Source organism: Xiphias gladius, chromosome 19 (genome assembly GCF_016859285.1).
Source record: "Xiphias gladius isolate SHS-SW01 ecotype Sanya breed wild chromosome 19, ASM1685928v1, whole genome shotgun sequence".
NCBI classification, from domain to species: Eukaryota; Metazoa; Chordata; class Actinopteri; order Istiophoriformes; family Xiphiidae; genus Xiphias; species Xiphias gladius.
Window position 1 is genome coordinate 22,467,723 of NC_053418.1, and position 25,722 is coordinate 22,493,444.

The 25,722-nt window shown below is 40.2% G+C and overlaps 1 protein-coding gene across 2 annotated transcripts in view; it reads left to right on the forward strand.

Annotated features, from left to right (window-relative positions):
• Positions 1-1,846: 1,846 nt before the first annotated feature.
• The window catches only part of ccdc92 (coiled-coil domain containing 92), a 28,155-nt gene continuing 4,279 nt past the window's right edge, over positions 1,847-25,722 (forward strand). The window contains exon 1 of one of the 2 annotated variants that reach the window (XM_040155776.1): positions 1,847-1,881. The gene's annotated coding sequence lies outside the window, so the exon portion shown is untranslated. Of the gene's footprint in view, positions 1,882-22,443; positions 22,609-25,722 lie in introns of those variants that run through there. The other variant, XM_040155775.1, reaches the window with a different exon arrangement.

Below are 25,722 nucleotides of genomic sequence, written 5' to 3' on the forward strand. Positions count from 1 at the left end.
ATAGCAGGAAGGCAGTTCCAGCTGTTGTTCTTCATCTTGACAATTAGGTGTAATCAGCTCTCTGAGCTCTCTGGGTGTTCTAGGACACTTTACACGCTGGCACTCCACCGGATATCCCCCATCACCACATCCCGATCGCACACATACACATACACTCGAGCGCACACATATTGTATTGGATATTGTACAAGAACATGGGTATTTATGAATGTGTGTGTGTGTGTGTGTGTGTGTCTGTGTGTGTGTGTGTGTGTGTGTCCGTGTGTGTGAGTGATGTGTGGTGGTTGTTTGTAGCCAGGTCTCTATGGGCCTCTCCAGCCCATGGCTCTCACTCTGTTCAAGCTTCACCATGTGTTGCGCACATGTTCCTATCAGCCCTCTGAATCAGTCTTTGTGCAGAGCAGCATCCTTCACAGCAGTTACTGAATTTCCCCTTGTTACAAACACTGACCTTGTCCGCCTTTACACCTGATTGAAAGCACCTTCACCCCAATATGCTGGACAAAGTGGGTGCACATAGCCTTGGGGACCTATGTCCAGACACATTGTGGAGAAATTCCCACATGCATACATGAGCAAAATAAGCAAGTTTGGGCACAGGCACTGGGACAGGCACACCCACAGAGAACAGAGGTTAACCCCTACCTTTTCCAGATAAGCTATGACTGATCCATGTTACCAAGGGGGCTTATGGGATAGTCCAGTGAGTTCTCCATGCCACTTCTCATCCCCACAGTGTGTGGGCCAAGTTGGCCCGCAGAGGCACTGCAGGCAGCCCAGGATGACTGCTGCTCTGGGCAACAGCTGCTGAACAAAATGGAGTTGAAAAATTCCACTCCCACTTCCCATAAACAGGACTGATATATAATTTACATATTGTGAGACGAGAAGAAAATTATGCACCTTGCTGCAGGGCAGTTGTGTTACAGATATGTGTACATACTTGCAGAATACTTTAACTGTTTAACTACAATTAACCCTTTATGTATGCCTCAACAATCCACGAGGGTGCAACCGAGGGGTCATAATGCCCGTATTAGAAAAATGATGATATTCTTTAGTATTGAACCGAGTTTGCATTTGCCCCCTACACATGCAAGTAAGAGGTCAGGGACTAGTACAGAGCTGGGAGAGATTTGGTATTTTTCTCAAGGACACTTTAGCAGCGTGGGTGACTGCAGACGTGGCATGAAACAAGTCTCATTACTCACACTGTAATGTAGTAACAGCTGCTACAATGTTGTATTAAAGTGTAAGTGACTCTATTGGTTACTGTTGGTCAGCGGTTGTCCGCCTCCAGCACCAAACACCCTCCTTAACCTGAGCTTTTGGTCTCACGTCTCCACCCATTCTTCACATACACATGCAGGTCCAGCTGACTCATCTTAAACCCTTCTCACACACACCTACATACAGATACAGATAGTGAATCCTGTTGATAGAAAAACGTCTGCACACATGCATATGAATACTGCACACACATGAACATACACACATACACTCGACTAACCCTTGGCTAGAGTGGAGCTCAGCACATTTTTGTGGGGCATGTTGACACCCTGGCAGGATCTATGAGGACGTTCTGGCATTAGAAGCATTTTGTTATTCCAACGTTTCAGCTCTTGTGAATACTAACTCCCCCATCTCAGAGCCACAGACCAAATAAAAATTCAGCCAAGTATTTTAGTCGCACCACATGTAACATTAGTTGAGTTTGGAACTTTAAAGGAATGGACATATATTATTACTTTTCTGGGTCAGTTGCATTCATTTCCTGATGTATTTTATATATTTATGCCTAAAGTTTTGACTGTGGTACAAATCTCTGCAGTGTGCAAGACTACTGAAGATGTGGAATTCCCTGCATGCATTGGACAAAAGGTAAGATAGCATGGACAGTCACAATAACAAGCACTTTCACAGTTGTTTATTACATTTTAAAAATCAAATATCATCAAATTGTAACAGGTTTGTCAGAGAACATTCGTCTTTTGACTGTTAAAACCTTTAAGCTGCACGACTAGATTGTTCATATCTCCCTTTAAATTCTGGGCCTAAAATGCAGACTCATTCAAAATGATGCATCCAAACTGGGTATACAGTGTATACAATTCATACAATGGAGTCATACAGACATTATATGGGGCTACATAGTCATAGTTACAGTAACTGCCAAAATCTGACAAGATAAAGATCCTCATTCAGATATTGCTGTGACACAACCTTGGAAACTATAGGGGGTATGTGACAAAACAGGTGCTTATTAAGTGTTTTTAAAACAACTATAATGAATACTTTCATTTTAATGTCTTTATTTAAACTCGAAAAATCATTTAGCGCTGGCTGTCGTGTACAATGATGTCGATTAATATATAATATTAACAATGGATCACGACTGCTTATAGGTGTCACTGATATTGATAAACCCACAGATAACTATCATCCAACTCTGTAGTTCCCCTCAGCTCTAAGGAGCGTTTTACCGTCTTTCAGCTGATTGCTATGATTTTTAGTCTAACCCTAATTAGTGTAGTTTTTGGCTGCAGCAGGCATCTGTTAGTGGAGCATTTAGCAGCTAAATAGCCAGCCATTTCCCTCAGGAGCTGGTGGAGACCAACAATGGAGCTAAAATGGGAGTGAATATCGGACAGAGACATGACACCACTTGAATGCTAATGTTGCGATTATGCGTGTTTGCATTATCAACTTTGTAACATGATAATATGTCAGTCTTATTTTAACAGGTACTTTTTGTGGCAAAAGAAAATCTGTTATAACTGGTTATTTCTACTTCCTAATGTAATTCAAAACACAAACTTGTCAGAAGACTTTACCTGCGTCTTTTGGTCAGAATCAAGTGATTCTGGTAAGTGTGATAAGTCACTATTTACCACATATATTACATATTTATTTCTATGCTCACTATTTTGAACTACCAAAGACTATAAAGCAAGTCATTTTAACAATTAAATACATATTGAGAATAGAAGTAATAGTATTAGTAAATACATATATTAATAAATGACCGATTAGAAGAAGATCTTCAGCTGCACAGTCTCTTGCCTAAATGTCTCAGCTTTTGTGCCTTTAAACTTTAAAGCCATATTTCCAACAACCCAGTTTGCCTCCTGTACAGTCAGTGTTTCTCTTTTCTTATGTTCCACTACATTTCCCACTCTGTGATAAACCTGACTAATTAGCAGCAGCTTGTTATGACCCAGGTCTATAAATAGACTTCCTCGTGCCTCGGGCCTCTTAGTGGTCTTAGAATGTCTTTACCAATGTGGGGCACAGGACAGCTAATGTCAAACACATGTGGAGAGGAAAAGGGTTTAGAGTGAAGGCAAGTAAAGATGTTTCATCTTTAAGTGATAATTACTTGATTCCTTCTCTGCCCCTCTCAGCGTTAGCCTTTGATCTCCTGCGAGTCAGCCTGCAAGACAAGCATAAAATTATAGGAGAGCATAATGATTTGAAAAGGCCCGTACTTTACCATTACATGTGTAATTAGGGAATCTCTCTCCCTCCCTTGTTCCCTGCTCTATTCCTCCTTCTCTCTTTCTATTATCTGTTCCTTGGCACTTGTTGTTTCTCTCTCATTTGTTTGCTATGTGTGTGTGTGTTTGTGTACAGCATACATGCCTCTCGACACATTCGCCACTGACTATGGCATGACTCAGATGCAAGTGGAACAGGGTGCGTCTCCCGTTGCCAACTGCACATATTTCTGAAGTCAAGATTTGCAAGCGTCTTTCAGAGAGCCCCCTCACTTGTAAATAGAAGAAGGGTCTGTAGGAAGGAAACTGAACTCCACTTATGAGCATTGTAGAGCTATTAACAGCACTGAATAGAGTATTATACTTTATGAGTATCCTCTTTAATAAAAATATGAAATGTCAGAGTGGTTCAAATGGTGTAAAAAAGGATATCTCTGTCTGAAATCAAACATTCCTCTTATTTGTACAAGCTTTAATCAAGTTAATACTGTGTGCTTTTTGAGTGCATGTTGAAATGTAATGAATTCAAGAAAGAGAGCTTAAGAAGCCATTCACCGCTGCATGGTTCCGTCTCTGGCCTTATGTACCTCCTCCCCCTGTCCTGCCTTCCTCTCTCCATCCTCTGACCACTTCCTCCCGCCTTTGAAGCCGGGCGCCCTTCTCTGCTGCTGCCAGACAGGATACCCCACATCCTGTGAGAGACAGGAAGGAGCCCTGCTCCTTGCCCCAGACAGAAAATCTGTGTTGCAGCAGCCTCCAGCAACCCCTTTACTCTGCTTAGACTTCCAACAACAAAAGTGTTACTCAAGGTCAAAATAGAAACAACAGTGAACACATTTTTATCAATCTCAAACAAAACTACTTCATCCTGGGAAACATTCAAACAAAAAACTGATCAAAATCAGTTCTTTGAGGTGCACCTCAAATCTATGAGGATCCAAACAGCTGACACCAGTTTGCCTGAGCCTCTTTTGGGTGGGCTCGCCTAGCTTCAGCAAACACAGGCCAGACCTCCATCTGATGCAGAGCTAGTAGTGGTTTTGGTTGCTGCACTAATGATCCATATGCAGATCAGGAATTTTGAGACCAGTATTTTCAGAGCTTTCTTCAACTCATAGAAATGCACAGTCGGAATCTGTCAAAAGATCAGCTCAGACGAGGTGTGTCTGGCTGTCAAAATGTACTAATGGCCGGTGACAGTGCTCCTTCCCAGCTGTTGGACAGGTTCTGTGTGCATTATACTGTATTTAGTACACCTCAAAAGTAGCTGTTAAAAGAGAGAAGGGTGTCACTAACTCATTTCACCCTCCACCACTGACTACCCAGTCTACTGACTCATGTTGTCTGATTCAAAAAGGAGATGGGTTGTTTCAAGATCAACCTTTATTTAAAGGAGACTTTATTTTAATGTTGATGTGTATTTGGATTTTACTGCTAAATTTGATATACCTCACTCTTCACCACCACCCAGTGTCACAGCCACTTGCTTAAGTTGTCCGTTTAGTCCATGATGTGGAATTGGGCCTGCTTTCCCATGAAAATACAGTTTGAGGTCAAACTCTAAACTCACTAAACCTTCTTTGATGTCCAACTGTCACTTGTTTTAGGAAAGGCGTGTCAGCTTGTCAGAATATTGCTTTTCAGCGCCATAAAAACAGGCGCACACCCAAAATGCTTGGCCTACTTCCAGAAAGTAGAGAGGGGGCGACAGTGGCGTCTGAGGCATTGAACAGAATAACTACACAGCTATGGCAAAAATTACTTTTCCCTGTCCAGCAGCGTCAGTCTAAATTTTGCCAGCAGCAATCGGCCTCGCTGCCCTGTCAGCTTTCAGGTGTGGGAACTCCCCCTCTGCCATCCAGACATCAAATGCAGGACTGTAATTAAGATGCAGTACAGAAGTCTGAAAGCTGCTCTACAGGAAGCTGGCAGGGGGACAGAATCACACACGACTCCCAGCATTAAACGACCAAGCTGGGGAGAGAGGAGATGGCAGGAAGGTGGTCTGATGGGCTGCAATGGCCCATAGCTAGTATCTCAGTTGGTCAGATCACAAGCTTTATGTATCCTTTTATATATTTTTGTTTGCTTTTGACTTGTCATTTGGCCATGTCAGCCAATATCAGCCGTGTCAATCTGTCTGCTTCTTTTTGAAGCCAGAAGAGGCTCTTTGGGACTGGATTTGTGGCCCAAGGCTCATAAAGTCTACCCATGGGCCTTAAAAACGTCTCCCTATATTAAATAGCTCCTGCTCCAGTGAGATATACACATAAATAAACTGCAGTCCCAGAAAATGGAGAGGAACAGTCAGAAAAATGTACCATTTTTTACTTGGCCTTTTATGTTCCACTTGTCATTAATTTTATGTTCCAATCTGTTCTAATCTGGCAGTTTTCATATTAGTTATATGCTCAAACAATAGTTCAGTTTGAGGGTCTAAAATGTGTGTTGAGTGACCAGTTAAGGATGTCAAGATGCTTCACAGAAGGATTTATTTGATTGATTTATTTGAATAACATGTTGAATAATATGCTGCTTGCTTGTTTCCTTCCTGTGACATGTGGTTGTGTTTTTGACTGGTTTGGCTTTTAGTTAGTAACTGATTGATTGTATTAAATGAAAGGTTTCTTGGCTGCACAGGCTCCACTAATATTCTTTTGCAATATGTATTCGTTTGTTTTGTCATTATGTGATTCATATTTTGTCTGCTGTGACCTGTAGAAGTTGTGTCGCTTTTGTTATTTGTCACTGTGCATGGGCAATCAAACTAGTTTTCCCTCTGAGTATTTATATACCCACAGTACCTACCTACCTGCTTATTACAGTGGAGCTCACAATGCTTTTCTGTTTAAATGCAGCGCTAGAGCCTGGAGCTGAGTGGGTTTGTCAGCAGTGACAGGAGACACCTAGTGGCCTGTTTGGATTTTGATACAGAGAAATTAACCGATTATAGTCCGATAAAATTTTACAGTCAATAGTTTATTATTTTATATCTAACCAAACATACTAAAGCTGCAAAGACATGGACAACTCCTTCATATTGGTCTGTCATCTAAGATTCAAAGTAAGTTGCTTGTCCTGTCATCTCTTCTTTTCCCCAGGCCTATCTGAAAGACATTGATCCAGTAGGAAGGCAGTTTAGTATATCTTTTAAAGAAGGAGGTCTGCCCTCTGCCATAATACACACTTTTTGCCAATAAAAATCAAGATTTCTGCCCTACTTGCCCTGTTTTACGTTATAATATGTGAATGATAATGTTACTGTTTCAAAATTTTGAAATGTGTCAGTGTCTTCAGCTCCCTTGACGTCGGTCAACTCCAGTTGTCAAGCATTGACAGGAAAGAGGTATGGCAGAGGAACGAACTCTGAAGAATGGGAGTCAGCACAGGGACCACATTGGGACACGCTTGCCTGTTGACACTTTAGCTTTTAATGTGCTTGATCTTGCACAGGAATTAATGTAAGCTAACCCCCAAGTTCAGGCTTAATTATGCTCCTGTCAGACTATATGCACCCCACTCTCCTTGTCCCATCAGGCCCCCTCACCCTGATGGTTGCCATGCCGATTGTTTCTGCCTCCCATTACTCTGGCTGTGTTTTGACAAACCTCTTGCTGTTAAATGGTTGGTTAAAGGTGGCGGTAGGTCAGCAGCAAAGTCAAGGTAAAAATTATAGCAGCAAATTAGAGTTGCATGTCACACAATAATGACTTAGGACACTTACAGTAAATGCAACTGTAAAAGTATAATTTAATCATTGCAGATGTCCAGTGATACAGACTACATACAGTTTATTCAGTCTAGTATATATGGACATACGTGTTCATACTGTAACTTCAAAAATGTATGAATATTTAATGAAAGAGCCCAAGCAGAGTTGAGGACCATTAAAACGAAGTATGGCTTCTTCCCAGGGACAGAGGGCTGTTTGTTGCTCGGTCTCTCTGCTGAGGACAGACGCAGCAGTGCCAGTGTGCCAAACAGTGGAAGTGGGTCAGTGCTCTGTCACACAGTGGCTGTAACACATACATCACGCGTGCACCTGTACAAACATACAGAGGGAGGGAAGGCAGAGGAGAGCTGGAATGGCGTCACCTTCCAAACTTGAAGTTGAACGTGAATAGTAGGCCACTTTTTACGCACAAAAATATCTCTGTAACCAGGGTTTTCTGTCTTTTCTGCCATAGCCATGCAAATTACACACAGACTGATGCCATATGATTCAAGTTTAGATACTATAGGCTGACTGATGTACTTATGAAATACATGACATAATATGACTACTATATGAGTGAAGCATGTGCAGTACATTTAGCAATTTGTTGGTGAACTTAATGCAGTCTGCAGTAACTGCGGTCCTGTTTGTCTGACTCAGAACAAGGACTCTCCTCTGCAAAAAAGCCAAGAACGCAGAGGCAATATATTTTACAGCCTTATTTGCATCCAACAGTTTATGTTCTCAGCTACAGCTCTTTATAGTTCAGAGGCTATAGCTCAGCAATCTAGTGTTCTGATGAATGCAGACAAGCCGATGCCAAGGCCTGTGTGGCTTTGTGAGTGTATGTTCAGACATGTCTGGAAGGAGCAGGGTGTTATTTTATGTCAAAGGTCTCGGCGTTCACGGACACAGAACAGTTCTCAGAGCTGTAGGCTTCTATTACAGCTAGTAAGAGCTGGAAAACATTCTGCTAATTCATTTCTATTTTGTTCTAGCAAGAGAAAGAGAAAAGGAAAACTAATTATGACAATAGAATACAAGTTTACTAAAAAGTTCTAATAACTTACTTTGAAGAAAAGCCCACATTTGAAAATCATTTTTACAAATGGAGTAATTACGGTAATGAGTCATACCTCTGTGAGGTAAATATTTTTGATGCAAAGCAGGTATAATGTTTGCCATGTTCACAATCTTAGTAGCGAGTACGAGGTCAAACACCAAAGTATTGGACAAAAGGTTTTTTTTAGGTTTTTGAGCAGGTGAGGGCAGAAGAGGCGTTTCATCCTGAGGGGGGATATCTGTTTTCTACCAAATATCTACCAAATTTTGTGCCAATCTATTTTATAAAATGTATGGCTATTTCACTGGATAAAATTAAAACTTTGACCTGCTGCTGGCACTAGATGAATGCTTTTTTTTATAACGGAAACCGTCACAAGAAAACATAGATATTTTTTATATATACATTTTTTTACTGGTGAAATAGCGTGATAGAACATAAAAAAAAACAAAAATATAGATGATAACTTAGAAGACAAATACGATAGACATAATGGACAAACAGACAGACAAAAACATAAAGTAGTTACAACGATGTATGTGATGATATGGTGAGTGTCAAGGAGATGAGATTAGATTAGATTAATAGGGTAGGTGTGGGTAATGTGTGTCTGTGTGTATGGATGTTTAAATGAGAGGCAGTGATATGTATCTGTGGTTAGTGGTCAGGTTTGTGTTTGGAGTAAGGAATATGGCATGTATTGGGGAGCGATGGAAAAAGGCATAGTGTTAATAATATTGTGAAAATAAATATGTGGTATAACAACAGAATCATTATAATAATAAAATAATATGATAGTAATATAATAATGCTATAATAATCATTATATACGATACAATATGATTTAATAGTAACTATTATAATAGCTAATATTACATTTTTATAGCAATGAGGAGTGAAGGCAGATTGGGCCACCGGAGAGGTGAGGTCCCCCCATCACAAGAAAATATAGATGATGGACTCTTAAGGACAGTGCTTGATGAATTTCAGACCTGTAAGAGTTCATCCCAAAAGATGAGAAACAGCGAATGTCACTGTCAAGTCTGTGAGTCTGGAGAGGCTCAAACCAGAGGCTAGGCCACGTACATATCTGGGGTCAGTGAACACAATCTCTTGACATCAACCCTGGTGTAGCAAAATAGATTTAAACAGCCTGTGAGCAGCATAGACAACTTTTAAGTTAAGCTTATTTCAACGCAGACCTTATTTTTCCTTGGCAAATAAACACGTCTATGAAATATGGGCAAAAAACTTCCTCTGTATCTTCTCTTTATAGAGCTAGCATGCGAGGAAACCCAAGTCACTCCTTGGTAAGTCTAAGATTGCATGCCAATGTCTTGACTGGCACCAATTTGTTGGGAATTTAACAACATTATTTCAGTGTGTAAATGTTTTTTTACAAGATTGCTCAGATTGTCTGAATATTTGTGATCTCAAATATGAAAAGGTGGCAGCCCCTATGTCTCTCCCCCATGTCTATCTAATTCTCACAGCATGGGCTGTCATGTATGACCTCAAGTAAACAGCCTCTTCAAAGTTTTGCTCTTTTAATGTATGAATAAACTGCCACAGGCCTGTAAACTTTAACAGCTGTTTTGTTGCTCATTTTCACTTTCCTGCGTGGCTTATGTTTGGAGTGGAAAATGGTCCCTGACAACTTGCCTGTTATGAATCTACTGGTTCCCATAAAACGTTTCTTTATTCGTGCAGGCTTTTTTTCCAGTACTTGGATGTATGGGCCAGTCTCGACATCTCATCTCATTGCGTGAAACTTGTAAAGAGAAATTCCTGTAAAGTGGTTCATTATAAGAGTTTACAACTGCTAGTTGATTAAGGTGCTTTTATTCAAAGAACACAGATCATTATGTTGCATCAGCCGTGGCCAGGATAGATAGAGTGTACCTATTAATACCAGATCACCAACCTACTCTGCAAGCTAATTTAGGGGTGAAATAGTGAGTGAGAGCCAAAGCATTTAATTATTTCGTACAACTACAGCACATGGTGAGTGTGACTTTCTTTGTTTGAGCGGAATCACAGCTTTTAAAGGCTGATAGTTCTGTAAAGTTACCTCTAATCCTCAGAATAAGCAGAAAAAGCCTCGATTAGAGCTTGTTCACCTGACTAAACAGCTGCTGAACAAACAGGTTTGTGTTGGAGTTTGGCTTCCCCTTCCCCAGTTTTAGAGTGAAAGGTAAATATCCCACTACAGCATGTTGGCTGTACTTGAAACAGTCCAGAGCAGGCACTCTTCAGTCCTAGAGCTGTTCACTGCAATGAGAAATTTGACCCATATATAGATATAAACATACTGACATTGCCAGCTGTGCACAAAAATCCCATTATCTGTAAATTCACAGGATCTTCAATGCTGAAGAACTTATGCCTTGTTTGTCAAAAATGTTGAAATAAGCGTGTAGTGTGTACACTGGTGAAATATTGATGTGGCTGTTGGCAGCCACAGCCCCTCATTTTCAGTGTGGTAATAAGCGAGTTTACCTGCAGTAATCATCAGCTATGCGTCTGCAAGGCTGCAGCAGATGTGCCCTCTCCGCCCCTGGTGGTTCAGAGGAGACAGACTTACTGTGGGAAAGAGCGAAACTTGTCTAAAGAGAAGAAATCTGCTTCTGAGTCTTTTAAATAACATCTAGTACTACTTGCATATAGAAAAGTTAAGGTTTTAGTGGATAATTATAACATGTATTGATTATTTATTAGATTTTTAGCCTGTTCAATTTCAGCATGTATTCATCTATGTTTTTGACATGCTAAAAATATCTCTGAGGTCTTTCACATAAGGTAATGTAATGTAAACTCTTTTTATCTGATTAAATCATGACTTTCACATACCATTACCTTCAATGACATTTCTGAAATGTCAGAAACAGCATATCATTTTCCCACTCTAATGAAGAACAGGATGGTGACCAGTCCTGACCTGTCCACACACACATACACACACAGAGGATGAAGAGGCAGGCAGATATTACAAACATGTTGCCCCAACAACAACTGTAAAGACAACTGTGCATCAAAGAAGCTTTATGTGAAGCAGAATTTACCTAAAGCCAAAGATTTCTGTGTTTACAGTTACATTCTGATACATTATTAGATGGGGAAATGCATTTATTCACTTTCTTTCTGAGCATTACAGGAGAAAATTGGTACCACTGTCACATCTCCATTAAGTATGAAGCTAGAGCCAGCAGGAAATGAGCTGAGCCTGGCATAATCACTGGAAAACAGGGGGAAACAGCTAGCCTGCTAGCTGGCACACTAATTAACACATTATCATCTCATTTGTTTGTAATCCGTACACACAAAGACACATATGAGTTGAGGTTTTACAGAGTTTTACAGAGAGTTGGGTCTCTGTATTTCTCAGAGAACAGCAGTCTTTATGCTAATCTAAGATAATCGCCTTCTGGCTCTAACTCCATACTTGATGCGCAGGTATAAAACTGGTATTAATCTTCTCAGCTAAGCCTCAGCAAGAAAATTAATAAATGTATTTCTAAAAGAAATGTCAAACTATTCCTTTAACGGTTATTTCACACTATTGGCTGCCACTTCAGATGCCAGTAAGTCTTCGTCTAACTTGAGTTCCATATCAGAGCCGAGCCTTGGTACCCACATTGCGGTTGTGTAGTTTTCACCTTCCCTGTCATGTCATGGCAAGGCTGTGTAGTTTCTGTTTATTTATGTGTGAAAACGTAGGAATATGTGGAATGAATTAGAGAGACAGAAGCCCCGCAGACCCACTCTGAGCCCACCAGCCGGAGAACCAACAAGGCCACAGAAACCCTCCATTACACCACAGCTTTATTTTTAGCTAACATTCTTCAACTCAACAAAGAAGTCATTCAAGTTCATCCAGGAGCAAATATTTCTCTGTGAGTTACAGAAATAAACCTTTTCACTTGTTTACATTTATGCTACTGTAAAATCTTACATTTTTCATGTGCAATGGGTGTGTCACATTCAGGCAAATATAGTTAATCCTCACAAAGGGTTTGGTCATTATCAGTGGGATGAGGAGAAGGCAGATGTTTTACAGCCTCTTCTTCATAAAGTATCAGCTGAAAGACAAAAACAACAATCCTGCTCACTGGATATGACTGCTCCATTATTTCAGCAAGATTAGAACATTCTTCAGTGGCATTAGAAAATATTTGGAGGGGGAGGGAGAAAGAAAGAAATCCAGGAGATAATCACATGGAGCCGGGGGAGCTAACAGGCACAGGAGGACAACCTGCAAACAGGACCTGTGGCTTCCAGGCATGTGCACAAACACACTGCCTCTCTGTTGCCCTCAGTGCCAGGTATCATCATTTCCCATTTTCTCTCTGTCTGTCTCACCTGCAACTTGCAGACTTTTGAACTCTGATTACTGCCACAATTTGCTACATTTATTTTTGACAAATTTTTATCAAAAATAAAGGTCGTAAAGGAATAGTTTGACATTTTGGGAAATATGCTTATTCTTGCTGAGAGTTTGATTATAAGAGTTATATCGCTGTCATGTTTGTATGCTAAATATGAAGCTACAGCCAGCAGCCAGTTAGAGTAACTAAGCATAAAGACTGGAAACCCGCTAGCCTGTCTCTGCCAGTACTACCAGTAGTCTGAAGCTCACTAATAGAGCGTTGTATCTTGTTTGCTTATTCCATGCAAGAAAAGAAAGAATAAAGATCACAACTTGTCATTTTAGAGAGGGTTGTGTGCCAGACAACAAGTGGAGACTGGTCCAAGCAAAATAGTCTGGGACCTAATCCTCTGTAAAATATAAAGCTCTCCTTTTTCCACTTTGGTTTTTGTTACGGATCAAACACACAAGATAAAATGTAGGAAGTGGTTAGCTTTAGAGGTGCTGGTAGATTTTTTATTTTTTTGTATTTTGTTACATTTTAACAGAGCCAGGCAAGCTGTTTCTGCCTGTTTCCAGTCTTTGTGCTAAGCTAAGCTAACCAGCCGTGCTAGCTCTAGCTTCATATTTAAGGTCCGTTTATAGATCTGCATAGGATCGACGCAGCGCCTCAGCCGTAGCCTACACGAGTGGCCTACGCCTTTGGGAGCATATGTAATTGTGCGCTGGTGTGTCTGTGTTGCTCTGCAATTACACTGCCACAACACTGGTTGGCGGTGGGGTTCCTATGCCACTGTATTGAGTTTCTTCGTGCACTTCAGAAATGGCGATTGAAACTGAGTAGATCATGCTGGAGTGGGAGCTAATAAATGTTGAACAACAGTAACTTTTTACTGAAATTCCTGTAACACAGAAAAGAGAGAAGACGTCGGAGGGTATGGTGTGTTTGACCGTTGAACCAATTGAGGCAGAACAAGAGTGAATTATCTTTTCTTTCCACTCACTGAGAGACATGGATGACCAAGCAGATTGTTCACATTTGTGGTGGTCTGCGTCGCCACAATGTGTAGTTACATTTCTAGGGAGGTGCATGTCAAGGCTCACCTATGGCATCAATTCTATGCAGAGGCACAAACTGGCCTTTACTGCACAGACGTGAGAGTGGTATCACTCCTTTCATCTAACTCTGAGATAAAAAGAGAAAAAGTGCATTTCCCAAAAGCTTGTACTATCCAGTTACAAAAAATGCAAGCATTTACTTCCTCTAAAATTATATAGGGGAGTCTTTGACATAGCATATGAATCAATATAAGGTATTTCAACTCTGAAATAAATACCATACAAATGAAATTCTTTATAGTTCCACAATATTCAAAAGACTCCTCTTATTAGCCATCTGAAATAAGTATAATAGATAAAACTAAAATAAAAAATATATCATAAATTTACAAAATGTGCAAATCAAAATTTAGTCTAACCTTACTCTCCTTGTCCCTTTTACTGAGTACTATTTTTGGGGCAGTAGCTGTGATGGCAGTATGCTGTTGTTCCTGCCATGTTCACTTCACCCTGATGGCTCACCAGCTGCTCGCTAAGCAGTGAACCGACAGCACAGACAGCAGCTTAGTTTACACAGCCCCCAAATTTCAATTTTTCCTCCATCAAGTCTGTGTAATTTATTTCATGCATGTCACCCTCATCAGTATAATGTCCTTCATCATGTGCCGCACCAGTAGAGTTCTGGTCAAAGATGATCACAGTTTTAGACCTTTGTGGAGTAATACATACTGTATAGTCCAGTTTCTCTCATGCTGCTACCTAACACAATATGGTATGACCTGCTGTCCTTGTGTGTCACCCTGACCTTTTTGAACTCATGCTTTCTGATATTATTCTATACCAATGTCACCCATGTAAATTCTTGTGTTGCATTTATTACAATACTGCTGGGTATTTAGAGTGCAAGTCAGAACATTGTTTTATCTGATGTTGCTGCTATCAAAGCCAGGAGGCTGTTAACGCTGCGAAGCACTTGATTAATCTGGAACTCCCTTGCTCCAGGAGAGAGAGAGAGAGAGAAAGAGAGGAAAAAAACGAAACAGACAAAGGAATGATATATGTCAAGGTGTGTTGATCAGTGATATTGCTCCAGGAAAATAATATTACAGTGTATATGGAACTATTGCATGTGCCATTAGTGGTTTAAGTATTGAAAATGCACAAGAAATCAGAATGAAATGGTTATTTATCATACAAGAAAGGGCATGTATTTGCCTGTCTACTAGGTAGATACACACACAATTCAAATTGTTGATTGTTTTCTGAGTAATATAAATTCTAAGGGTTTCTGGCAAGGTGTCATTCATAGTAATGACTTTGAGTGAGTGGCAGATAAAGACCCTTTTCATTACATACTCTGGGGCACTGGAGTAGGCCTGTCATTTAGTTTCAAGTCAGAGCTGTGCCCCTGCCTGAATGAAAATACAGCATGGAAAGAATTTCCTGAATTGAAACTCAATCGCATTTGCCACCAAACAGCAGAATATGCACTGGAAGAACCATCAGAGAAGTCTTAGGGTTGAGTGGCTAGTTAAATCAGTTCTTGAAAAATAGAATAGTCAAACAACAATCAAAATTAGACAAGAAAAAAATATACTTCAGCTCCATGAAAAGGAGCATTCTGAGGTGGGAACTATAACTATATTATACGTGATTCAAAAATGCACCAAATGCTGGTTTTCCTCTTTACAGTAATTCAGTTTCTTCCATCTGACACATTGAAATGTTCTGACTTTTGTTGTGGAGGAGCCTTTCCTCAGAGTAGAGGTGGACCGGCGGCCAAGGACAACAGTGGCGTTACTCAAGATGGTGTGGCAGTGGAGGCCGTAATCCGTGGCTTTCCTGTGTTGACTGGTCTCACAGAGCCCAGCTGGCGTTGGGTTTCCATCCAAGCAGCTGGGCTAGGGTTTTTGTGGTCCTCTTCAGTTCTCTTTGAAAGAGGATAGTCAAGTTGAGTCCCTCCATGAGGCCCTGTGGACCCTGCCACTGCAGCCACACTGAGAAGAAGCGTCCCTGTTGCAGACATTTAAAAAGACAACAGGCCTGCAGAGAGCAGCTGGAAGACTCTGGAAGACACTGGCAACAGGTGAAATCAGCTCCAGTGTAAGAGACAATATCTGGCAAGTGATTTGGAAGGTCTTGAACCAACGTGGGAAGTCAGGATGTCGTCAATATTGGTGAAATGTGTCTGACTCAAATTAAATTAAAGACACTGGTTGAAAAGCAAATGTTTTCAGTTCAGGAAGGTTTTTCAGACAGGGTGGGGCATGCAGAGCTTGTGAAGCAGCTCTCCTGCTGGGAGAGGCGCAAGGTTAGGTGAGGCTTTTCACTTACCCCCACAGAGGAAGTGGACAACTTTAGGAAGGGCCTTGACAGTGTGTTGATTGGGCCTTTTCGTCAATCTGACTGATCTAGTGTTTCTCAATGTGGGAAGACCTCAGGGTTGAAATGGTTTCCTTGTATTTTGCCTGGCCACACAGATGGTGGAAAATAGCTCTGTAGTGGGTTTTGCTTGGCTAGGCAGCTCTGTTTTATTTGGAGTCCTTTGCTAAAGGATGAGTAGCCCAGCTTGACTGGAGCAGGCCCAAGGCCTTTGGAGATCACCCAGGCACTAAAATCCATATGTGAGATGTATAAACAGCAGCCAGTGTTTATTTACAGCATTTGATCCTTCAGCATGCACCCCATGCTTGCTAGCGCCATACTCTGGAAAGAGGATCTGAAGTCTGACATACCTGTATTTGAGTTAAAGCAATGAGCACATACAATAAACCACAAACTGAAGCAGGCTTTTACAAAATTCAGTGTCACTACGATGTAATTTTATTATCATGTACAAAAAATGTAATTTGAAAATGTCTTCTTATTTTGCTGCAGATTTAGAGATTAGAGCTACTGAGGAACTTGAGAGAACCCATACTGACTTCTATAAGTGTCTGTTTAGATTAAACGGATAGTTCTACATCTTGGGATGTACACTATTTGCTTTTTGCTGAGAGTTACATTAGAAGGTTAATAAGCTATCACCGGCAGCCAGTTAACTTAGCTTAGCATTAAGACTGGACACACAGGGAAACAGCTAGCCTGGCTCTGTCCAAAGGTAACAAAATCCACATAACCCCCCATTAAAAGTTCGAATTGTTGTTTTTACATTATGTTTTTCTGTGGATTAAACAAATGAGATTGATTAGTGAGCTTTAGAAGTGCTGGTAGGTAGATTTTTGTTATCTCCAGACAGAGGCAGGCTAGCTGTTTCCCCCTGTCGTCAGTCTTTCTTGCTGAGCTAAGCCTTAAGCTAACCCCCTGCTGGTGGTCTTACCAGACAGACTCTCACCTAACTCACGGCAAAAAAGGGAATAAGACTCTTTCCCAAAATGTGAAATTACTTTGTTTGGTTTTAGGGATGTGTTTAGTGGGTACCAAGAGCATTTTGACTTTTTCACCTTATCCAGTGCAGGTGGTAGAGTTTAATGATTTGTGCTATAGGGTTGGGTTAAGGTTAGGTTTAGAGGCTTCGATCACTCTCAGGATTAAACTGCGTCTGCTCAGACCCACAGCAAAAAATACAAAAACACAATTCTGAAGACATAGAGTTATGGAGCACACTCACAGCAGGGTATAAGACATTACTCTACAAAAGCCACAGCGCTGCTTCTCACAGGAATCACGCCATATAAAACAGATTCCATGTACAGTATATGTATGAATTCCTCACTGCAAGGGCACAAACAGCAACAACGACATTTCCGAGCACCCACCAAGTACTAGCAAGTGTTTTGACAGTTGTCTGTAACCTTTTCATAAAGTGCATTGACATGAGAGTTAGGTAGTCTAGTCTGCATCATTTGGCACCACTGGTGGATAAAGCATTATATTTCAGAGACATGCTCTCTCTGCTTTTGAACATCCAGTGTTCAAAGCTTCCTTTTTTGCATACCCCAGCAGTGGTTTCGGGATGGATAAATGTGGTGACTAGGCACAAGGATGAAATATTTCTAATGAAAACAGGGAAAACCTACAACCAGTCTCTTATGTCTCTGGAAAAACAGAGAATCTTTGAGCTGCATCTTGGAGCAATGATTATGGTGGTGCAGAGTGGATGGCTGAGGTGGTTGAAATAGGAGCCTGGAGGATTTTATGACTGCTCTGAATCCAGGAAAGGCATGTCTGCCTCCGATTCTTTCCTGGTTGTCGACCAAACTGTGATAATCTGAAAGGAGTGTGCCTACTACAAACAAAGGGTTTACAAATACCTTTACCACACAGGTTGGCCTCAGATTAATCTGTACTTAAGGCTATGCACCTGAACATCCACCGAATCAGCTACCTTACACCTAAAAGGGCAAATTAAATTTAAGCTTGAAAAAGAAGAATTAGTTTGAGCTGTATTTTCAGATTTACATAAAGCATTAGATACACACAGTTATAGTATTCTAATTTCTAAACTCGAAATTTTCATCTAAAACACTTGCATGGATGTCTTCACATTTACCTAACAGGATACAGTGCTTGGAAAGTTATCACTTTCCAGTGACATGAAGTGTACAAGGGGTGTACTTCAAGGATCAATGTTAGGCCCTCTATTATGTAGTTTATATATTAATGATCTCCCACAACAGTGTTACAGGATAGAATTCCAACATTGTATCCACACAGCTTCAACAATGTAAAAAAAAAAAGCAAAAAAAAAAGCTTTACTCTAAATTCTCCTGTATTCTCTAATTTGTTAGAGAATACAGGTTTTAGGCAGAATACTTAAAGCTTTTTCCCATAATTGCTTTTCTTTGATTTGTCCTTTGAGACCTGATGTTTTCTTTCATTAGCTCATTTGAACTGAGTTATGTGTCTTATCACAGCGTGTCTTGTACCAGTATGTGTGGAAGGATTATACCATGGCACACATTTTTCCTGCCAAGGCTAGCTGTGCGGGCACCTTGAGTAATAGCCACTTCAAAGTCTCGTGTTAGTGGTCCATTAACCACTAGTAATTAAAGTGTCACTTTAAATGGCATCGAGCGCACTTTTCTCCCTGGACTGTAAATAAACTGTAAAAGAAAAAAAAATGTTGCATAGAAATCATGATTTCTTGCAGTCCACCCTCATTACCAGAATAAAAGCACAGACATTTTGGCAGTGGTGGTGTAATGATTCCATAGCATGGCTTTCCATGCGGGCCCTATGTAACATGTTGGCTATAATTTCTTCTCTTATTTCACCAAATTTTTTTCAGCTAGTAAATTTGTCATGAATTAATTGAAAGGTGCAAAACTGTGTCAGAGAAGGTGATTGCTGTTGAAGTAACCTCTACTTTAAGTACTCATTTCATATCTTCAGTGCTCTTTATTTTCAAATGGCCTCATATAATGTCCAGATGCTACCAGCATTCTTACTGTAGATACTCTCTTAGGACTTGAAAGGACAAATACTTTCCATACCACACAAGCACAGAGCAAATCAAAATAGAAAAAACTCTGGATCCATTTATCACTGGACAGAGAGAAGATTCAAATGTCTGTTATAGACTCAACATCTGGCTAATACAGCCCTTTGAGAAGTGCTGTACCCTGTTTGTATGTGGGGTATGAGCACGCATAAGCATGTATGCTTACTGCCTACAGTATACTAGAAATTCCAAGGTTTACTATGATGGCAAATTATTTAAAAAAAAAAACAGCTAATGTTCAAATGCTACAAATTGCATTCACATTATGATGCTATATATCCTGTATTAAATGCAAAATGCCATCGTACTGTCATTGGCTTACTTTGACGTTTTCACATAAACGACACATTCAGTTCAACAGTCGAATGATTATGACTTTCTTTGGACTGACACATTTTTAAAAAAGCCTTGGAAAATTAAATTAGGTTTTCAGAGTTCTAGAGGCATTTTTTCTCGCCAACCTCAATATAACAATTGTAAAACTATTACAAATGAGAAGTGTTGGTATTGGCATCTTGTCAGAGCAGGGGCAGTAAAACAATGCCATTTGAGACAGGCTGTCATGTCCATGGATTTGACAAGGACTTGTGCTATCTCTTTGTAGTCCGGCAAGAATACCAATGAGGCACATTCAAAAATGGTATAACTTAGATTTTTACACTCTTTGATGTTTGACTGATGCCCAGAAATTGTAACAAAAGCTTAATAGTTCCCTCTTATTAATTTCCCAACACTATAACATATGACGTTTTGGGCCCATGTCCAGCACCCGCACCACTGTCTGTTCGGCATCACTTGGAATATTTCTGAGTGCATGGCTGTGTTTGAAAGAATGTACTGTACTTCCTCGCCTTCTTTATAAAGAGAATATCAATCTACAGACACACTTGGCAGTAAATCACAGACACATGAGGCCTGCCAGATTGTTAAAGGAAATCCCACCGTGGACACATCAAGCTGGAGAGAAGCTTTGGTCAGCTTGTGTGAAGGATATTTCTCAGCTGGATTCCACCCAGCACCGGATCACCCGCAGGCAAAGGCCAAAAAAACAACGGCTGTAAACTGGTTAGAGTCACAGGAGGAGTCCAGAGTCAGTCCTTCTTGTTTTATTTGGTTGGTGTCTCTCACTGAGCTACTTTACTACCTGTTATGATATATGGACAGCTCTAGTAGTATGTAAGTAAAACAAATCACATGGAAGGTAAGGGTCTCTGTTGGGGAATTACTTTTCACCTCACTTCTCCTGGGGTGAGGATAACTTACCTTCTCCTCAACCGGTGGCTTTCTGCAGGCAGCTGGGAAGTCTGCCAGAAACCCTAAAAATAAAGAAATGAGAAAAATTCAATCCCTATGACAAACATGCCAAAGCCAGAGGGAGATTAAAGGCTGCTTCCGAAAAATAACATTTCTGGAGCTGGACAATAATTCCATTTATTCCATGAGATATTTTCTTTTTCATGTGAGACTCTTTCTTAGGTTGGGAATGAAAATTGATGCTTTTGTTTTTGGTTTATATCATTTTACGCAGTAGCTATGTCACTGAGGAATTTCTTTTGGCAGAAATAATTTAATGTGATATTTTGGGTCAGTATGAAAAGGCTTCTGTGTCGCAAGTTTTCACACCTCAGACTAGGAATCTCAAGTCAAGAGATGCTGATATCACTCAAGATTAAGTTGAATCATTCCTCTGGAAAACTGCATGGGGGGCAGTAAAAAGTACAATTTATTATAACTACTTTTTAAGAAATCAAATGAAATAAACATACATAACACAGATCATTTAAATACTAAAAAAAAACTGAGCTTACAAAAACTATAGAATTGTAGATTGGGAAATAATAAACTTTATTACACACACGTGCACACATACACACACACACATATACACACACACACAAAGAAAAAAAATGACAGTATAAATACTGTGAAATTTAGATTAAAATTTAGATTCATTATTACAAAAACACAGAAACATCTATCAAATTTGGTATATCAACCTGTGTCTATACATTTTCCTATCACTAAGGAAGCAACACCTCACCTCAAATCGGCAAATGCACTGTGATGCTGATGCTGTCCTGACAAAATATGCTGCTCATAAGGTTCTGTTTGCTAAGGTTCTTAATTTATTAGCCTCTGGTTTATTCAGTAACTGAAGCCACATTTTTTCCCCACTGAAAGACAGATTGCTGTGTCAACACTTCTCAAATAATTTCTAAAACAAACAAAAAGAAATGTAAATAATTTCTCTAAAAGAAATTTTACAAGATACACATATTTTTTAGCATTTGACATCTGATAAATCCACACAAACACTTAGTCCGTAATCTGCAAACATATCCACTTCAATAGCCTCATCAGGAGTGCATTAACCTACCTATTTAACTACCAACGTACCTGTTTACATAAATATTATCTATGTGCACATAAAGAGTTAAACATATGCGTTATATAGGTTTTAAATGGCAAACTGTATATTGTACTTTATTTTTATTATTATTATGAAAAATTTAAAGTAGTGAAAATGATAAATTCAAACACTGTGAGATTTGTTAAAAAAATAAAATAGTTAAAAAAGAAGAAATAATCTTGTAAGTTAAAAAAATATATATATATTGGAACTGTTTTTTGATAGCTGGGTGATGTGTATATTTGAGAAACCCACTAAGCCACCCAGTCTGGTGTGTGTTTGCACTAAGAGACATTAGTGTTGCATGTGAATGTGCGAATGCAGCATGTGAAGGAGCAACGCCAGTATGCTGTTGTCGTGTCCCTTCACTGCCACTGAAGGGCAACACTCCCCCCTGCTGTCCACAGGCTGTACCCTGTCCAATATCTTCTGTCTATTCTCATTAATTGAGTTCACCTTGGCAGTTTGGCACATGATGGACATTAAACCTGACACCTAAATAGTAGCGGAGTAAGTGTTTAGAAATTGCCAGATATCTCACTTATTGCAGTAACTATGTTCCGAAGATGTCACTAGATGGCGTGAGAGCATCGTTACTAAAAAGGTGACATTTCCGTTGCTATGGTGACGACGCTGGTCACCGCAAACCGTAGCACGCCCCAGAGAACCGAGACTTCTACGTTTCATGTCATATAGCTCAAGGTTCGTAAAACCTGTTTTGCTACTTATGTTGTACTTTTTTGAATTCAAGCTGTAACTCTAATTGCTAATGCTGATAGACGCGGTTGCAATTAGTCGTTCTGAATGTCGTTAGGCTAGAAATAATTTCCCCCGATTTCCCATGATGCATCGCTTTATTTTGTCTAGTAGCTCAGGGAGATGAGAGGAAACTGACACAGCCACCCTGCGCTCTCACCCGACTAAGGCGAGCACTTGACAGCATCACCGACATGCCCCGCAAGGCGGAACGCACTTAGCCGGTGTGGCTAGTCTGTTCAACGACAATTTACAACCTTTTATAAGATATTCGACGGCCGCGTCTCATTAGCCATAAGGTAAGCTCTCCCCTTAATAATGTGCTGTTGTAGCCTCGTTAGCTGTTCAGCGACGCTAGCACAATTAAAGCCTCATACGTGCTTCCCCTGTATGAAGAGACTTTCATTCAGAAACGTTTAAAAATTTCGCCCTTTAATATCATTATGCTTATCTTTTGCATACATTTTAACGAGCATTTTCCAATTCGGCATTCGTCCAAGTAGGTTGACTACAGTGACAATTTAACTTTTATAATTAGTTTGCCTGTTATTCCTGTTGTTTCTTCTTCAGAAATATCTTAAATCGTTGAGTACAAGGGTGGCAGCTGCTAATATGTAACCTACCCAAACCCTACCCTTTTTTTTTTCTTTTGGGAAAAAAAACCCTACTTGGTGGATTCAGTGTATGCCGAATTTACCAGAACACCTCCACAGTGCAAAAAAAATAAAATAAAATAAAAATAAAAACCCTTTGTTTATAGGAGGCGATTGTTTGGGTGTCGGATTGTAGAGGGAGTTTGGTGTGACGTTTTCCCCAGTCAACAGAGAATAGCACGTATCGGTGTTAGCTTGTTTGCGGTTCCTGAAACTGGACAGCTCCTCCCTGGACAGCAGCGGTACATACCATTAGCTGCAATGGACACTGTTTGTGATGACCGTAGGCAATGTAGTGATGGCATCCTACAATACATCAGGTCATAAGACAACAAAGGGAAGTGAAATGTTTTCAAGTCGTTCACAGGCACCGCTCGCCAGGCCCGGATTCACAACCACTAACGTTTTGTTTGATAATGATAAAGAAGGTCATGTCCTGAAGGATCTCGCTGGTTTAGGCTTGACTATAACGTTTGTGTCAAGTAACGAGCCTCTGGCATCTACTGCCAGGACCAGCAGCGGTTTAATGTGAGCTGTGGGTTTGGGGTGCTGTCCGCAATGCAGGTGCTGAAATTGAAAGTGCCGTGGAAAGTATCAAGCGTCCCTGCCGGCTAACACGTAGCTTTATATCGTGTTACAACTGTAGCCAGTGTTTGTAATGCTTACACTAGTTTAGCTTTAGTTGTTTATCTGTTTTCCAACAATTATTATTATTGTTGACGTGGTAGCTGATAGGTAGGTGTTGTCGCTTACTAAAACATAAGCGTGTGCGAGGAGTAAGTTATTTATTCCAGAGTGTGTTTAAACGCATTTTCCCTAAAATACTAGCAAAAAATTTAGAGAAGACATGCGAAGAAAACCCATAGTCCACATAGCCAAATCTATAGATAAAGTTGGGAAATCTGCGGATAAAGAAACAGAAACAGCTGAACAGTGACTGCTAAATTCGTGTTGTAGCTGAGGATGGTAGCTACTAGCAAATGTTTCCGGCTGCTGCAGTCCATTGATTATTTATGATCTCTGTATGCGGAAATGCTGGTTTGTGTATTAGGAAAAGAAAGACATGGAAAGTCGAAGAACACGTCACGCTGGTTTGACATTAATCTCTGTCTTTTGTCTACACTGTCTCTGAACAAAGAGAGATCAACTTTATTGTCTGTTTAATTCCCTGAAGTTCTGTACTCCTTTTGTAACACTGTCCCCTCCATTCTATGACATGAGCCATATTGTGAAGTTGGCCGAAGTGATGTCTTTGCAAATGGAAAGCTATCTAAGCTATTCCTGGAAAGGGATGGGATGAGAGACATGCATGCAACGCAGGGTTTACTGGAAGAAAACCACATTACTCATCAATAATAGATTGTCTCTTCATTCTTTATGACACACCACTGGCTCTATTTGTGATTACCAGCCAGTGTCTTGGTTATCACATGCTTTCCTTTTCCTGTGTAACGATGAAAAAAAAGAAAAGAAAAAAAAAAACACACACAGACAACTTCTCGAACTGGAGAGTGTTCAGCGAAGTGCGATTGGATATATTATTCATGCCAGTGAGCTGATGATGTAAGAGTGAGAAGCTCTGGGATGTTTTATTCAACCACACATATGTATGCAGGGAGAGGCTTTCTCTGCGCTTAGGAGGGGTGTTTCACAGGGATCAATGTGCTCCCAGTCTCAACTCTCAGCCAAGTACAGTTGTCTGGCAAAGGGTGGAGATGTTGGGACTGAGTGATCGTTCCTCTCTCTCTCTGGCTTGGCTCTGGAGAAAAGGACGTCCAGTCAAGGGAGGGAAGAGGAAGGTGGGGCAAGGCAGGGAAGGAAGAGGCCTGCTCCTAGCAACCTCCATGCCACACCCAGTGTAACTGTGACGTCTATCAGTGTGTTCAGCTTTGATTTTTTTTTTTCTTTTCAGTTTTTGTTGTTACTGAGAAAGGTATGGACACTGAAAGAGAATATTTTCTAGCAGAATGAAATGTCATTCCTGCCATCTGTTGTATTTATTTACATACCGAGTGAAGAGAAGCTGTGCTACAGGATATGTACCTGATACAGTATTTCATGTTTTAGACATTTCTAATTTTCCACTTTTATTCCAGTGTAAGAACTGGACTTTATTTTCTTATCTATCGTCTGTGCTGAGGATGAGTATTTCCACTGGATGTCTTAATAAAATTACAAAATACAGTGTAGATTAGATTAGCGTATATTAGATTCAGATGTCTGTTTTTTGAAGGCCCTCACTGCTCACTCTCAGGTTCCAAATCAATAGTTTTGTTTCAGTGATTCATTGGTAATCACAGCAAGCAAAAACCGATAGTGTCTACTTATGGTCACTTAGCCTTTCTCTGCTATAGTCTTATTCTAGCATTGATTCAAGCCTGAGTGATGGTAATAACCTACACACGTATTCTGCATATTAATAAATCTTTATCTTCACTATCTCTTCAGCATTTTTGCTGCTCTTTTTTTTTAAAAATCAATAAACAGGGTTACAATTTTTTACTGTTGGTTGGTCAGTCGAAGTGCCAGATAGCCTCCATCGTGGATGAATTTTAATGGTGTAATCAAATAGTGATTAGTTCGATCGGTTATCTAAAGCAAATCGTGTTGGTCAGGTTGCAGACAGAGCAAAGTTGGAGCAAATCCTAAAACTCAGATGTTTATGAGCTAAAGGGTGAGAATTAACGGCCTGTTTGCGAGATGAGTTGACTTTTGTTTATCGTCCTCTCCCCCTCTCTCTCCTTTCTCTTTCTCTCCTTG